The following is a 13,347-nucleotide window of genomic DNA, read 5'->3' on the forward strand; positions in this document are numbered from 1 at the left end:
TCGATATGTCATGTTTGATACCTATGGAACTGCAATGATAAATCCTCTTTAATGGTAAAGTTAGATTTTTCATTACAATTTTGAAAATGCCCCTTTTAGAAATTTGGCATTTTCCTGCCCTTAGCCCTTTGTGCCTGCAGCCTGTCTTGGGTCACATGAGCAGTTAGACTTTGTGAATTCTTCTCTCACAGTCACACAGTAGTGGAATTAGATGAGCTTCAATGGGCTATCAACTTGCAGGACGGGGAAAATAGAGCTGAGCAGAGCCCCACTTGCACCCTCATAGGCTGTGCCCTGTCTCCTCATAATAGGCATAACAACCCTGTATTGTCACTGTAACCAGCTTGGAGCCAGGGCAGCGGAGAAAGGAAAATCCAAGAACTTCAAAGAACCTTTCCAGAAATTTCTCCCACCTTCTAGGAGTAGGGCACCAGGGTATAAAAATAGAACTCTCAGACTTACACTTCAGTTCACTATTGGACCTGCAGAAGGACTCTCAGAAGACTGTCTGCTCCTGTGATCTGCTTTGCTCTCTCCCAGACTACTATTGTACCTGGAAGGACCTCAAAGACCAGCCCTGCTGTTGAGCCCTCCATCTGCACCCAGGACTACCTTGAGTGAATCTATCGGCTAGTTTGCTGTCCTCCTGTTCAGAGCCACAGGGACATGACAGGCTCCCACCAACTTGAACCACACCTGTACCCAGTCTGAGTGAATCCTGAACCCCTAATAGGTCTCCATCCACTCGTAGACCCTTGGTTACGGTGCTAAAAGTGCCCAGGTGGCCATTTTTTAAAACCAAGGACTTTGGACAAAAAGTGCTCTGAGAACCAGGAACCTGGAGGAGACCATGACCAACTGCCTCACCTATCCGCCCAAGGTGCATCGTCAGATTAATTTTGCGGCTTCTCCCACTATGTTCTCCACAGCAATAAATCTGTTTCAGCTGTCCTTCGCCAAAAGAGTATCCACCTTCTCAGACATTCTTTTCTCAAAATGTTTTTAAGTTCTAAGTTATGCACTGACCAGGCCCCATCCACTTCTTGTATTCAACTCGCACTCCTTCTCGGTTTGCCTTAACTTTTGACTTTGACCTGGTCTTGCAAGACCAGACGTCCGCAGTTGGCACTTTGATCTTTTAGGTGCTGTTTTTAACTTGAAACTTCAAACATTCTTAACTCCAGTTCTACTGATTGGATTTCTGTTGTTTTTGTGTCAATTTTTTTTGTTGAATTTACTGTGTTTTTCTAAATTGGTTTGGGATTTTTCTTCATTACTGTTTATGTTCTGCATAAATACTTTGCACATTGCCTCTAAGTTATGCTTGGCTGCTTTTTGTGTCAAGCTCCCCAGGGTTAAGCACAGTTTAGTTGAGTGACTTTTTGTAGTTCACCATGCAAGGGATTGTGGCTGTTGCTTGACCAGGGCTCACTCCCTAGTCAACCAACAACACCGTTTCTCAGTTAATGTTTGTTATTAGTATACACCCTTCACATTTCGGAGATTGTTGGCTGGCTAGGGTTTCAGATAGAGGACGTTTTGATACTGGGCTTGTGTGATGGTCACTCAAGCGGAGCAGCTTAGTATTTCAATTTATTGAACCATTTTACAGAGTTTTTCTTCATCAACATTCTACAAGCGCAAAATACATGTCATTGGTCCTCATTCATGGATATTAAGAGTTCTTAATGTTTACATTAACCATACAATGACAGCATGCTGTTTATATATTAAATTGCATGATATTATCATACCCACATTAAACTTTTATCCCTAACTGAGGGATAGTACTCATTTTACTTCACATTGTCTGTTGTCTGCTGCATGGAGTAGGTCATAAAATCATCTAGCTCTAGAGTATGTTTAGCCATTGGTCAGGGAGCATAGTGACATGGCCAAGGGAAGGAAAACCAGTTGGTTGTTCAACCCTCTTTGGACATCACTCACATATTGTCTCTTTCACGCAACTTTTTGGGTGTGGTATTAGGGGTAGTACATTTTTTGAACAGCAGTGTGACCTCTTCACCCTAGCGGAAATCCCTCTTGCATCTGCCCTTAAAGTTTCCTTCTCTGAGTACTTAGTAATGTACTGTGTTAACTCATTGATATATTCATGAGCCTCCAGCAATTTTCCATGTTGTTGTCATGTATCTTGTAGCTAATATCAGAGATGTGACTAGGAATCTATTTCACACACCCCCCCCTCAGGCTTGGAAACTAGTCCTGCAGGCTTAGTAGGTCAGATCTATCCAATGTTTGTTCAAGTGTTGCTACTGTTTTCTTCCAGATATGTATTATAATTGAGAAAGTCCACATCAAGTAGCAAAAGCTCCCTTCCTCCATAGTTTGCTAGGGGTTAACAAATACTTTATGCAAGAAATTAAATTGCGGCAACCTAAACCTTGTGTTCCTCGATACTCGTGATGGGTGATCCAAAACAGTCTTTCATCATTGGTCTGAGAGCTCATGGCCTAGATCTTGGGCGTACATGTTTCTTATTTTTGCCAGGTCACCTTTTGAATCCGGAAAGAGTGATTTTTAAATGTATGCAATGATTTTTCTTCCATTTTGCAGAGGTTCATTCAGGGATGCGTCTTTCACTTTAGTGTGCAAGAGAGAATCTACCTGAGCCAATCATCTGGCATGGGCTACTGTTTCTTATAATTCTTGTAATCTCAGAGTGAATCGTTCCATGAATGTTGTTAGGCATGTCAGCCCTAGGTGGTGGTCTTCCCCCAAACCTTTGCCTTACTTCTCCTGTTTTTGCTGAAATTGTTATTGCTGGCTTTAGGATTCTGCACACTTTACCAATGTTGACAAGTGCTAAAATGCTTGTGCTCTCTCCTTTAAACATGGTGAAACTGGCTTACATTTAATTGGCACATTTTATTTACTCATAAGTCCCAAGTAAAGTGGTACCACATGGACCCTGGGGCTGTAAATTAAATGCTACTAATGGGTCTGCATCACTCATTGTGACACCCACTTAAGTGGTCCTTAAAACATGTCTCAGACCTGCCATTGCAGTCTATATGGACAGTTTTAACTTCCATTTCGACCTAGTAAAATAAACCTTTTGCCATGCCCAAACCTTTCTTTTCTTATACATGTCACACCTTTTGTAGGTGTGACAGTCTATAGGGCAGGGTGCAGTGTATTTAAAAAGGGTACATGTACTTTTAACTTATACATGCACTGGTAGGAAAAAACGCTTACATTTGTTTTTCACTGATGCAAAGCCTGTCTCTCACATAACTTTGGGGTACCTTATTACATTTAATAAGTGATATTGGGGGAAGGTAGGAATGTCTAATTTGGTCTCTGACGAATTGTAATTTAAAACCCTCATTAATGGTAAAGTTGGATTTTAAGTCACAATTCTGAAAATGGCACTTTTAGAAAGTTAGAAAATTCTTGTCCCAACACTTTGGTGTCTACAGCCTGTATCCTGGGTCACATGACTAAGTGTAGCTAGTAGCCGATCTCTCTGCATTACCCCCAGATAGTGCAACAAAGGAGGAATAGGTGTTGGCAGGATGGGCTATCTCGGACTTGATGGGGGAGTAGCTATCACCTACCACACTTACTCATCACACTGCCTCTGTCTCAGCACACTCACAAAGTGTTTCATTCAAGCTTTTTGTGCCCCCAGAAAAACTGGGGCCAACATTATTGGGGAGGACATTCTATACACCTCTGGGGTGGAACCATCTAGAACATCTACTTTTTTAAAGCTGGTGCTAAGGATAAATATTAGACCCTCAGACCCAACTCTTCAGTACACATCTGGACCGGTGGAAGATTGCAGTGGTGCTCTGCTGCAAGATGGACTGCTACTCTGCTGACCTGCTGCTCTGAAGCTTGAGTGAGAAAGCCTGCACCTGCATTTTGAATCCAGGACCACCGAAGTGACTGCAAGAGCTAGTTGGCTGGATTCCTGATCAGAGCTTAAGGGACAGAAAAGGCTCCAACCACGTTGAACCCAGAACCTGACCTCTGCCTTCTGTGTTGTCTTGTCTTCCAGGTGATGCCATCCCAGTCCTGGACCCTTTGAAGGGGGCCTCAAGATGATCTGCCAGCATAGCAGTGGGGCAGAACAAACGCAACTCTCTATATCTCCTCCTCGCAGCTCCACATCAGAACAGTCGTTGCATGATGCACCTCCAATGCTGGACCATGCGTCACAGCCTGCAGCTCCTCAGAACCACTGCTATGTGACCCATCCCCAACACAAGAGTTCATACTGTAAGCTTCCATTGACAGCACAGCTACAATAACGCAGGACGTCGCATCATAAGCCCAGTAATGGTTTCACCGTAACCGCCGCTGCTTGACACTTCCTTGATGCAGGACCTTGCAAAGCCACCCGCAGCTCATCAGAACTGCCATTGCCCGATACACAATTAATGCAGGATCTCACAATGCTCTGCAACTAGGATTTAAGGTAGTTTGTTCAGGGGGTCTAACGTGGTCCCAGTACCCAGCTCACACTCCATAGCAATTATCCTGAACATGTGACTTTGGCACTGTCTGGCACAACCGGATAACAACAGTTGGCGCTTTCTGATTCTAAGCACTTTTTTATCTAGATCTTTAAAATTGCATATCTCGAGTTTTACAGATTTTTGTCATATCAGTGGTAAATAATTTATTAACCTTTACTCTATTCTTTTCTATGTTACTGTGGAACTTTTCCTGTGTTCTGTTTTCATCTTCTTGCTGTTTACAGTACTGCATTAGTATTTTACACATTTTCTCGAAAGATAAGCCTGACAGCTTTGTGCCAAGCTACTAAAGGGCTGAGCACAGGTAAATTTGCGGTTTGCCTGTGTTTCACCCTGAGAGGAATTGTGGTTGGCCCCAGGGGGTATCTTGGTCAGTAAGACTGAGGGTGTGCATGGGCGTCTGCAGGAATTGTTTTTTTTTGTGGGGGTGGCGTAATTTTAACGTCCTCCATCCTGAGGCAGCATAACACTATGACATCTGTAGCATTATGATGCACCTTGAGCCTGCACACCAGGCGGTTCCTAAATCCAGGGGGTCCTTGAGGGTGTATGAGCTTCACATTTCCCAACTATCATGCTAGCAATCACACTGTTAATCATTATGTGGAAAGCAGCGCACAAGGGGGGCTTAAGGGCCAGTGGAAAGGGAAAAGAGTGTGGATTGTGAAGGGTACTTACAACACAGTATTATATAAAATAACCATGTTTTAAAGCCTTCAAAACAGAGATGAAAGTGTATGTTTGTGTTTTGTCTGAGTGAGTACTTAACAATCCCAGAAGAAATCTGCAAGACACATTACCATACCCAACTGAAAGCTCCTATACCCAACTATTTATTAAATATGGCATATATTTTGGGGGGTGTAACATCCCCCTGACCCCCCTTACTCTCCAGCCCCCCTCTCCGAGCTACGCCCTGGGTTGGTGCTTGAGTAGGTTTTAAACCAAACCCAATTAGTACCCCGATTTCCTACATGCTTTTTATCAGGAGCTGCTAATCCGCAATGGTGGAGGAGCGGCGCCCCCCTGGCCAAAAGCCAGGAGATGAAAAATAAAAGGATAGCTTAATATTGTTTTATTTTTCATCTGCTGGCTCAGGCAGCAGGAAGAGGGGGGGCTGGGTCATAGGAGGTGGGAGGGAGGAGGAGGAGAGAGTGCACCTAAGTGCGCATGTGTGTTTGGCTGACTGTCTCAGGCCCCAGGGCTGTGTTTAAGCTGCAGTCCAAGCCGCTCAGACCAATCCTGAGTCTGCTTTCATGCTACGTTTAGCATGAAAGCAGTGCCAGGGTTGCTGGGGAGCCAATGCTGCTGTCCCATTGAATGCTGGAACAACACAAGAAGAGGAGTGACGAGCAAGGTGACAGGTGGCGACTGTGCCAGGAACGGCGGGAAAGGTGTGTTTTTCTTTCCTTTGTTTCCCCGGTACCGATTGTACTCCCCACTCCTCCATCATTGACATTTGCAGCGGCAGACGCTGCTTTTTATAGAATTCTTTTAGAAGTCTGTTTGAACCCAGTGTCTTGGACAGTGCTAGACTTCTCACCGGTGTGCATATTTCCTCCAGACTCATCAATCCGTTAGTGTAGTGTCTTTGTTTGAGAGTTAAGCATGTCAGTCGAGTATCATCTAGGTATTTGTCCAACTTCCTTTATTCTGCTTCTTCATTATTTGAGCATACGTTGCATAGTAATTATGGAAGTATTGCTTATTTCGGTAGGAGTGTATTTTACATGTCCTGTGCCGTCGTTAAATTCAGTAATGGGAATACTCTCACTTGTGGGCCGATCCATCCAAGCAAGAAGTCTCCCAGCTTTGTTGCCTGATTAATTTCTAACAGCCATTTGTTGTCTGTAGTTGTGACATTTTAAACAGAGTGTCAGTTGTATGTGTTTCATGCTGGCTTGGTCAAAATTCCTATTCTTCGCCTTTGTTGCCGGAACTATTCATTCTAAAACATGTATGTTATATTCGGTTCCCAAAATGTCTGCATCAATTGCCTTTCGAACTCTGCATTTGTTTCGAACTCTGCATTTGTTTCATTGCAATAACCCCAGATCACAACTTAACAAAACTCCTTTTCAAGCAGTTTATCTGCACTGCACTTGTTTTCCTGGAATTACCTTTCTATTTCTTCTCCAATTCTAAAGGTCGAATCTTCCAGCGCTGCCAGCCGTAGACGCCAGGATGGGATTTCTGTCCTGTTTTATTCCCACTGTAACAAAAACAGTACCAGATTGTGGTTGGAATTCGTCCTAGCCTATGAATTCAGTGTGTGAGACCAAAGGCAGCATTCCCTTAATGTAGTAAAATTTAACCAACTACCATGTAGTTCATGCATGTGTGCATAATATGAAAAATGTACATATTTATGTACGTATTTGGTGTTTCCAAAGTGCGAGCCTAGCAAAAGGCAGCAGAGCACTGTACATGGTTAAAGTCAATGAATAAGAGGAATGGAATACTTTGCCTGTGGGGTTACTATTCAATGTATGTCCTCTAGCGCCCAAATAATTCATCATTCTTTTAGGGTATTATCCACTCTCTTTGCGACTGAGATGAAAAGCAGTGGGTGCCAGTGGCAGCTGGCTTGTATTTATAGTAGTGTGGCGGACAAAATATGGGCGATAATATAATAACATTTAAAAAATGGCACTTACCTTAATGGCATGCCGCACAGCATCCTCCTCATCTCTCCTCGATTCTCCAACGCAGGAACCAGGAAACTGCACTAACCAATCCTGACGCTGTTCTCATGCTGTTGAACATCAAGAGAGAAGCGTCAGGATTGGAGGGAGCAGCCTCTTTCAGCACTATTAGGAGGCCTGTGCTTTCTCTAACCCAGCTATCCTAAGATAGCTGGGTTACAGATTTTTAAAATGTGCATTTCTGGCTGGCCGTCGCAAGACAGCCGGGCAAAGGGACATGCGCACTTTAAACCAAAGTGCACTTTAAACTAAAGTGCAGACCTCCGTGCTGCCACTCGGCAGTAATTGCCCACCCCATCCTAATACTCTGTTCAGGACTAGGCCTAGGCTGAGCTTACAAAGTTCCACTCTGGAATTCTGTGGAGTTGATTTAAAACTCCGTGGAATTTAGCAGACGCGGAGTTCCGTGAGCTGGGGAGTGGCACCCTGACCTGTAAGCACCCGACCCCGGAAGCGCTAAGCAGGGTCGGGCCTGACTAGCCTGATCCTGCTTAGCACTACTGAGATCGGGCGCATTCAGGGGAGGGCCATAGGCAGTGAAAGAGGCCTGGGCAGGCTGGTGCACAAGAGGCTTAAATTCAGGCCAGGGCAGTAGGCAGCGAAAGCTTCTGTTTCACACCTCTTGTTCACCAGTGTGCACAAAAGGAAAAAAAGAAAAACGAGGACTCACCTGGGTCCTCGTTGGCAGTGGCCTGGCGCTTTGCCTCCCTCTGGCCCCTCCTACCAGGTCCGGCCCGGGCTGCTGGCAGAAGGAGGCCTGGGATGATCCTCCTGGATCCAGAGCTGCTGGCATCAGCTCCATCGCCGTCAGGCTGAGACTGCGCACTGAAGCCCAGTTATGGGCCACACAGCGCAAGCGCAGACAGTCTGCACCTGCACTGTGTGGCCTATAATTGGCCTGCAGTGCACATGTGGTGAGCTCTGCTCTGCTGGTATAGTGTTGGATGAGGCTGACCACCCTGATTTCAGACTCATTTAAATTCACATTCCTGCCCTTACATTTCCAGAGATATCATGGTTCTATAACATGAAAGTACCCTGACCCTAAATTCAGCCTCCACAGGTTCTGCTGGTTACCCCTTCTACCCAAAACCATAAACAGCTTGAATGTAACCATTAGAATTTACATTACCCAGGAGATCTATTGTTACTAGCTAATTTCCAGCACAATTAGACTTTGTAGATTAGTTGGAGCAGAAAAGGTGCCCTGTATATCAGTGCCCAGTGATCCATTGTCTGGCTTGAACTTTGACTTTGCACAAATTCACTGCCCCTTACCACCAAGTTTTTCCTAGTGTTCATGGACAGTGAAAATTGACCTGTATGTCCCTACTTCTAAATTAGGTGGGTAAATCAACCTATGACGGCACTTACAACGTTCGGCCATTGGAGAGGTGTAATTACAGCTGAGATGGAGTAGTTTCCACCGTTAATACACCAAAGGCCCACCTGCATTTAAATCGGACGGGCAGACCATTATGTTGGCGGAAAGGCAACTGTGACGGAGTACCCTTACAGCCAACATATAAATTAGGCCTTTAGTCTGAAAGTAAAACCTTTAACCAAGGTGATGCAACAAATCCATTACAGCAATTAAGTAACTTGGGCAAAGACCAGATCCAGTTTTGTCCTACTCAGAACCTTTAGCAGCAAAACCAACAGCTTCAGCTGGTGCTTAAGGATGACATATTTGACTTCGAGGAACCCTCACCAGCCTCCGCCTTGGACCTTGCTCAATTTAAGAATTTTGCCTCCCAGACTGGGGCAATCAGCTTTGCATATTCAACTGAAATCACACCTACGTCCCAGTCAAGTGCAAACTGTTCAATTTTGCCTTAAAACTTTAAAAAATATAGATCACTGTTCTCTTGACCTGATTCTAATGATATTGCTAAATTTTATTGCACATTAAGGGCCTTAATACGAGTTTGGCGGGCTCAACGCAAGACCGCCAAACTTGGGGGGCGGATGCCACCGTGATGGCGGTGGCATCCTACCCCCCTTATTACAATTTTCCACCAGTCTGACCGGTGGAAACCTTGAAGTAGAGCGTGCCCGCCACAGTGCTATGAGATAGCACTTGGCTACCTTAAAGGAGTTGTGTGCTATCTTGTAGCACAGAGGGGGCCGAACAGTACCCTCAGAATGAATATGACGGTGCTGGGCAGGAGGGCCCCCCTGTTGCCCCCTGCACTTGTTCTCCTCCTGTCTTTTCATGGTGGGGAAACCACCAAGAAAAGGCTGGTGGAGAACAAGCTTGTAATAAGCAAGGCGGCGCTGAGTTCAGCACCGCCCTGGCTGATTACAACCAAGACCGCCATCACCCCGTCGTAATGTGGCAGTCAGACAGCCACTGCGGTCTGACCGAGAGTCTGGCAGTTTTGTGACCGCCAGACGCGTAATCAGGCCCTAAGTTTTTTCTCTAGTTTCCTAAATTGGTTAGGAAATCTTATTTTGTTGGATTCTTCACTTTAAAATTGTTGGTACTAGTACTTAGCATGCATTTCTTTGGAGCACATTCTGCTGCTTGTGGCATGGCTTACAGGTGTTGGTCAGAGTTTCTCAATGTCTTGTTTTGAGACCTAACTAGGGCGTGTTGCTTTGCTAAGGGTCTCCTTTTCGCAAATTAATAAGCCACTTTCTAGCACTACAGAATGGTAATTTTACTTTGTGTTAAATTTGTTCATCCGTTGCAGTGCAAACATATTTTCAGGTTGGTAACCAGTCATTGTTTTCGCACAGCAACTGGTGTGCTACCTGAAATTAATATACAAAGGCCTGTATTTCTACAATTGAAAATCAGCCAGCCATAGACCTCAACACTATGTTTTTCCCAAAAGTAAAGTGTACTGACTTTACTGTCCTAACAGTCAATTAATTCATTTTCCTTAGGAATTGTCATAGTAAATATCAAGACCACAAATATTGTGGTATAGAAATATCGAAGGCAAAATATCGACACCCAAAATATTGACAACCCTATGAATAAAACAACCAAAGCATCAAATCCTAAATATCGTTATACAAATACATTTAAAGTTTAAAATATCGAAACTCCAAATATGGATTACAATATTATAGATATTTTAAAATAACATAAAAATGACCAAAGTATCGAAAATCAAAATATAGACTTCAAAAACATATGCTTCTAAACTATTAAATATATTTAATTAAAATAAAGTGAATGTTAGACTTGTTAAAAAAAAACATTTTTTAAATAAATAAATAGAAATACTTTAAAAAAAATAAACATATATTTATTAGGGGAACATCATAGTCTGTGGTGGAATAATTAGTGAAATATATATACAGATAAAAAACACTGCTCACATCGAAAGATCAAGGAAATTGCAAACACCGCCTCAATGCAAAGTGTGGTTTAATTACCCAGTTAGCCCAACCAGTGTTTTGCGGCCGTAGCCTTGATCACGGTAGTTCACCAATGAAATTGATGTGGTATACACAAGTTAGTGACACCCACATAGGAAACAGAATGCATTGAGGGAGTCCTGGCAATGCTACAGGGATGTTATAGTTAGGTTCTGAATTTACTCGTACAATACCTTAGAAATTCACTAGTTATAGTTGGAGTTATTTCAAGTAACTATATCTCGTGCCCTAAGATAACTATAAATCATGCCCCGCCATGCAAAGTTTAAAAAAAAAAATTACTACAAAAGTTGCAGTGATATTATCAATTATGTTATAAAAGATGTCATGAGTGCTGTAATATCTGGGGTAATTAGCAGCACATATTACTTGAAATAACTGTAACTAATGAATTTCTAAGGTTTTGTACGAGTAAGTTCAGAACCTAACTGTAACCTTTTTTTAATGAATTTTTATGGCTTTTTTTATTCTATTTCCTAACTACAACATCCCTGTAACCTTTGTTTTTTTCAGTGAATTTCTATGTTTTTTTAATGTAAATTTTAACGTAAAGTAATTTTAATTACTATACAGGAATCCAACCACCACCACACACGACCTTCAGCTGTGCGTAGTGGGGGGTTGGCCGCAGGCCCTATAATTACCCAACTCCTTGCCACTCAAGGTTAAATGATCTGTCATACTAGGTGTGAAAACAGGTGTTAGGTGTCTCTGGGTGAGAGTGGGTGTGTGAGGGTCTGAGTGGTTCTGTGAGTGGATGTGTGATGGTCTGAGTGAGTCTGTGAGTGGGTGAGTCAGTGTCTGAGGGGGTCTATGAGTGGGTGCGTCAGTGTCTGAGTGAGTCTGTGAGTGAGTGCGTGAGGGTCTGAGTGGGTCTGTGAATTGGTGCATGAGTGTCTGAGTGGGTCTGTGAGTAGGTATGTGAGGGTCTGAGAGAGTGGGTCTGTGAGTGGCTGCATGAGTGTCTGAGTGAGTCTGTGAGTGGGTGCGTGAGGGTCTGTTTGGGTCTGTGAGTGGGTGTGTGAGGGTCTGAGTGGATGTCTGACTGTATAGGTTTCTGACTGGGTGTGTCAGTGTCTGAGTGGGTCTGTGACTGGGTGCTTCAGTGTCTGCATGGGCCTGTGAGTGGGTGCGTCAGAGTTTGAGTGGGTCTGTGAGTGGATGCATCAGTGTTTGAGTGGGTCTGGGAGTGGGTGCGTAAGAGTCGGAGTGGGTGTGTGAGGGGGAGAAAGAGATTGTTAGAGAGAAATTGGGAGAGAGAGAAAGAGAGGGAGAGGGAGCGAAATAGAGAGTTTTTAGGCTTAGATGAATGATATACTTATAATAAGATATTTCTGAAAAAATTGAAAAGAAAAATTGATTTGTCAATTAAAAAGAGTGAGAGCACCTTTCAGTATGAACCTTAAACTTTTGAAGTTTAAAATAAATTAAAGAAGGTAAATGACCACAAACACACCTGGAGTAAAACCCTCAACTCTCAGTGTGAGGCTCTGCAACCTTAACTTTTAGGCCATAGGTGGCTCCATACTGTGATGCTTCCAGACATACCTTTGACAGTCAACCTATGCATGTGATTGGAAAGAAACGTAAATGTTCCATCACTAGGAAGGTTTAACAGTCAAAACACTAGTAAATAAACAAACAAACACACTGCCAAGCGATACTAGGATGTGAACCTTCAGCCTACTCAGTGACAGCACAAGACCTTGACCATTAGGCCAGAAGTGACTTTTTTCTGCTCTGCATCCAAACGTAACTATAACATTCGGACCAAACATCTTGTTAGTCTGACTCTTTGAAGTCATTGTATGGAGAGACCATTGCAATATCAAGCTCTCTCTATTCCATTCCATTATGGGAGCGAGAGAGTGTGACAGGACTGTGGGAGGGAGTGGGGGGAGCCTCGGCCCGTGGGCCTAGCTGGCTCCCCACTTCCCGGGGGAGCCAGTCTTGCTCCCACAAGCAGGGAGCCCTTTAAATAGCAGCTCCCTGCTTGTGGGAGCAATGTTTTCACCTGTTTCAATGAACACATATTTGCATAAAGGGAAACAGATGAAAACTCGATTTCTGCAAGCAGGAGCTGTCAGCTCTCAGCTCCCACCAAGCAAAAGCAAACAGCTATGTCCCAGGGGTGGGCACCCGGGGACATAACAGGAGCCGGCCCTGAGGGGTGGCAGTCGCCAGGCCATCATTGGCTCCTCACAGGGGGCTGCACAGGCCCCCTCCATTGTGCGCTATCCCCGGGGAGGTGGTGGGCCCCGTGATCAGTGAATTGATACACTTTATTAGTTATGGTCGGAGATTACATAGATCGCTATATTGTTCTCTTTTTGTCTGATGCGTGCTTCGATAGCCTAGTTTGTTCTATTTACTTACTCAGCAGGGTCACACATACAAAAGGAGAAGAGGGACAAGGCATGAGAAGAGAAATTAGAAGAAAGATAATAGATTTTAACCAATGTTAAAGTTATTTTAACAGTTGCAGCAAGAACACCAGTAGTGAAAGGGGATGTGATTACAAATATTCGGCATCTTAAGGCTACAATTTTAAGTGATTTATGCACATGTCTTACTTTAATGTTATGCACTAATCCACAACACTTCTAACTAAACATCTAACGAGTCACCCTTAGCACTGTTGTCCTAACGTGGGAGTAAAAAGTTGGATAGACTATGAATCCCACATAAAATGTTGTTGCAAGTAATAAAAACCCTACTTCCAAACTCAATAAAGCAAACGCCTT

Source organism: Pleurodeles waltl, chromosome 11 (assembly GCF_031143425.1).
Source record: "Pleurodeles waltl isolate 20211129_DDA chromosome 11, aPleWal1.hap1.20221129, whole genome shotgun sequence".
Taxonomy (NCBI): Eukaryota; Metazoa; Chordata; class Amphibia; order Caudata; family Salamandridae; genus Pleurodeles; species Pleurodeles waltl.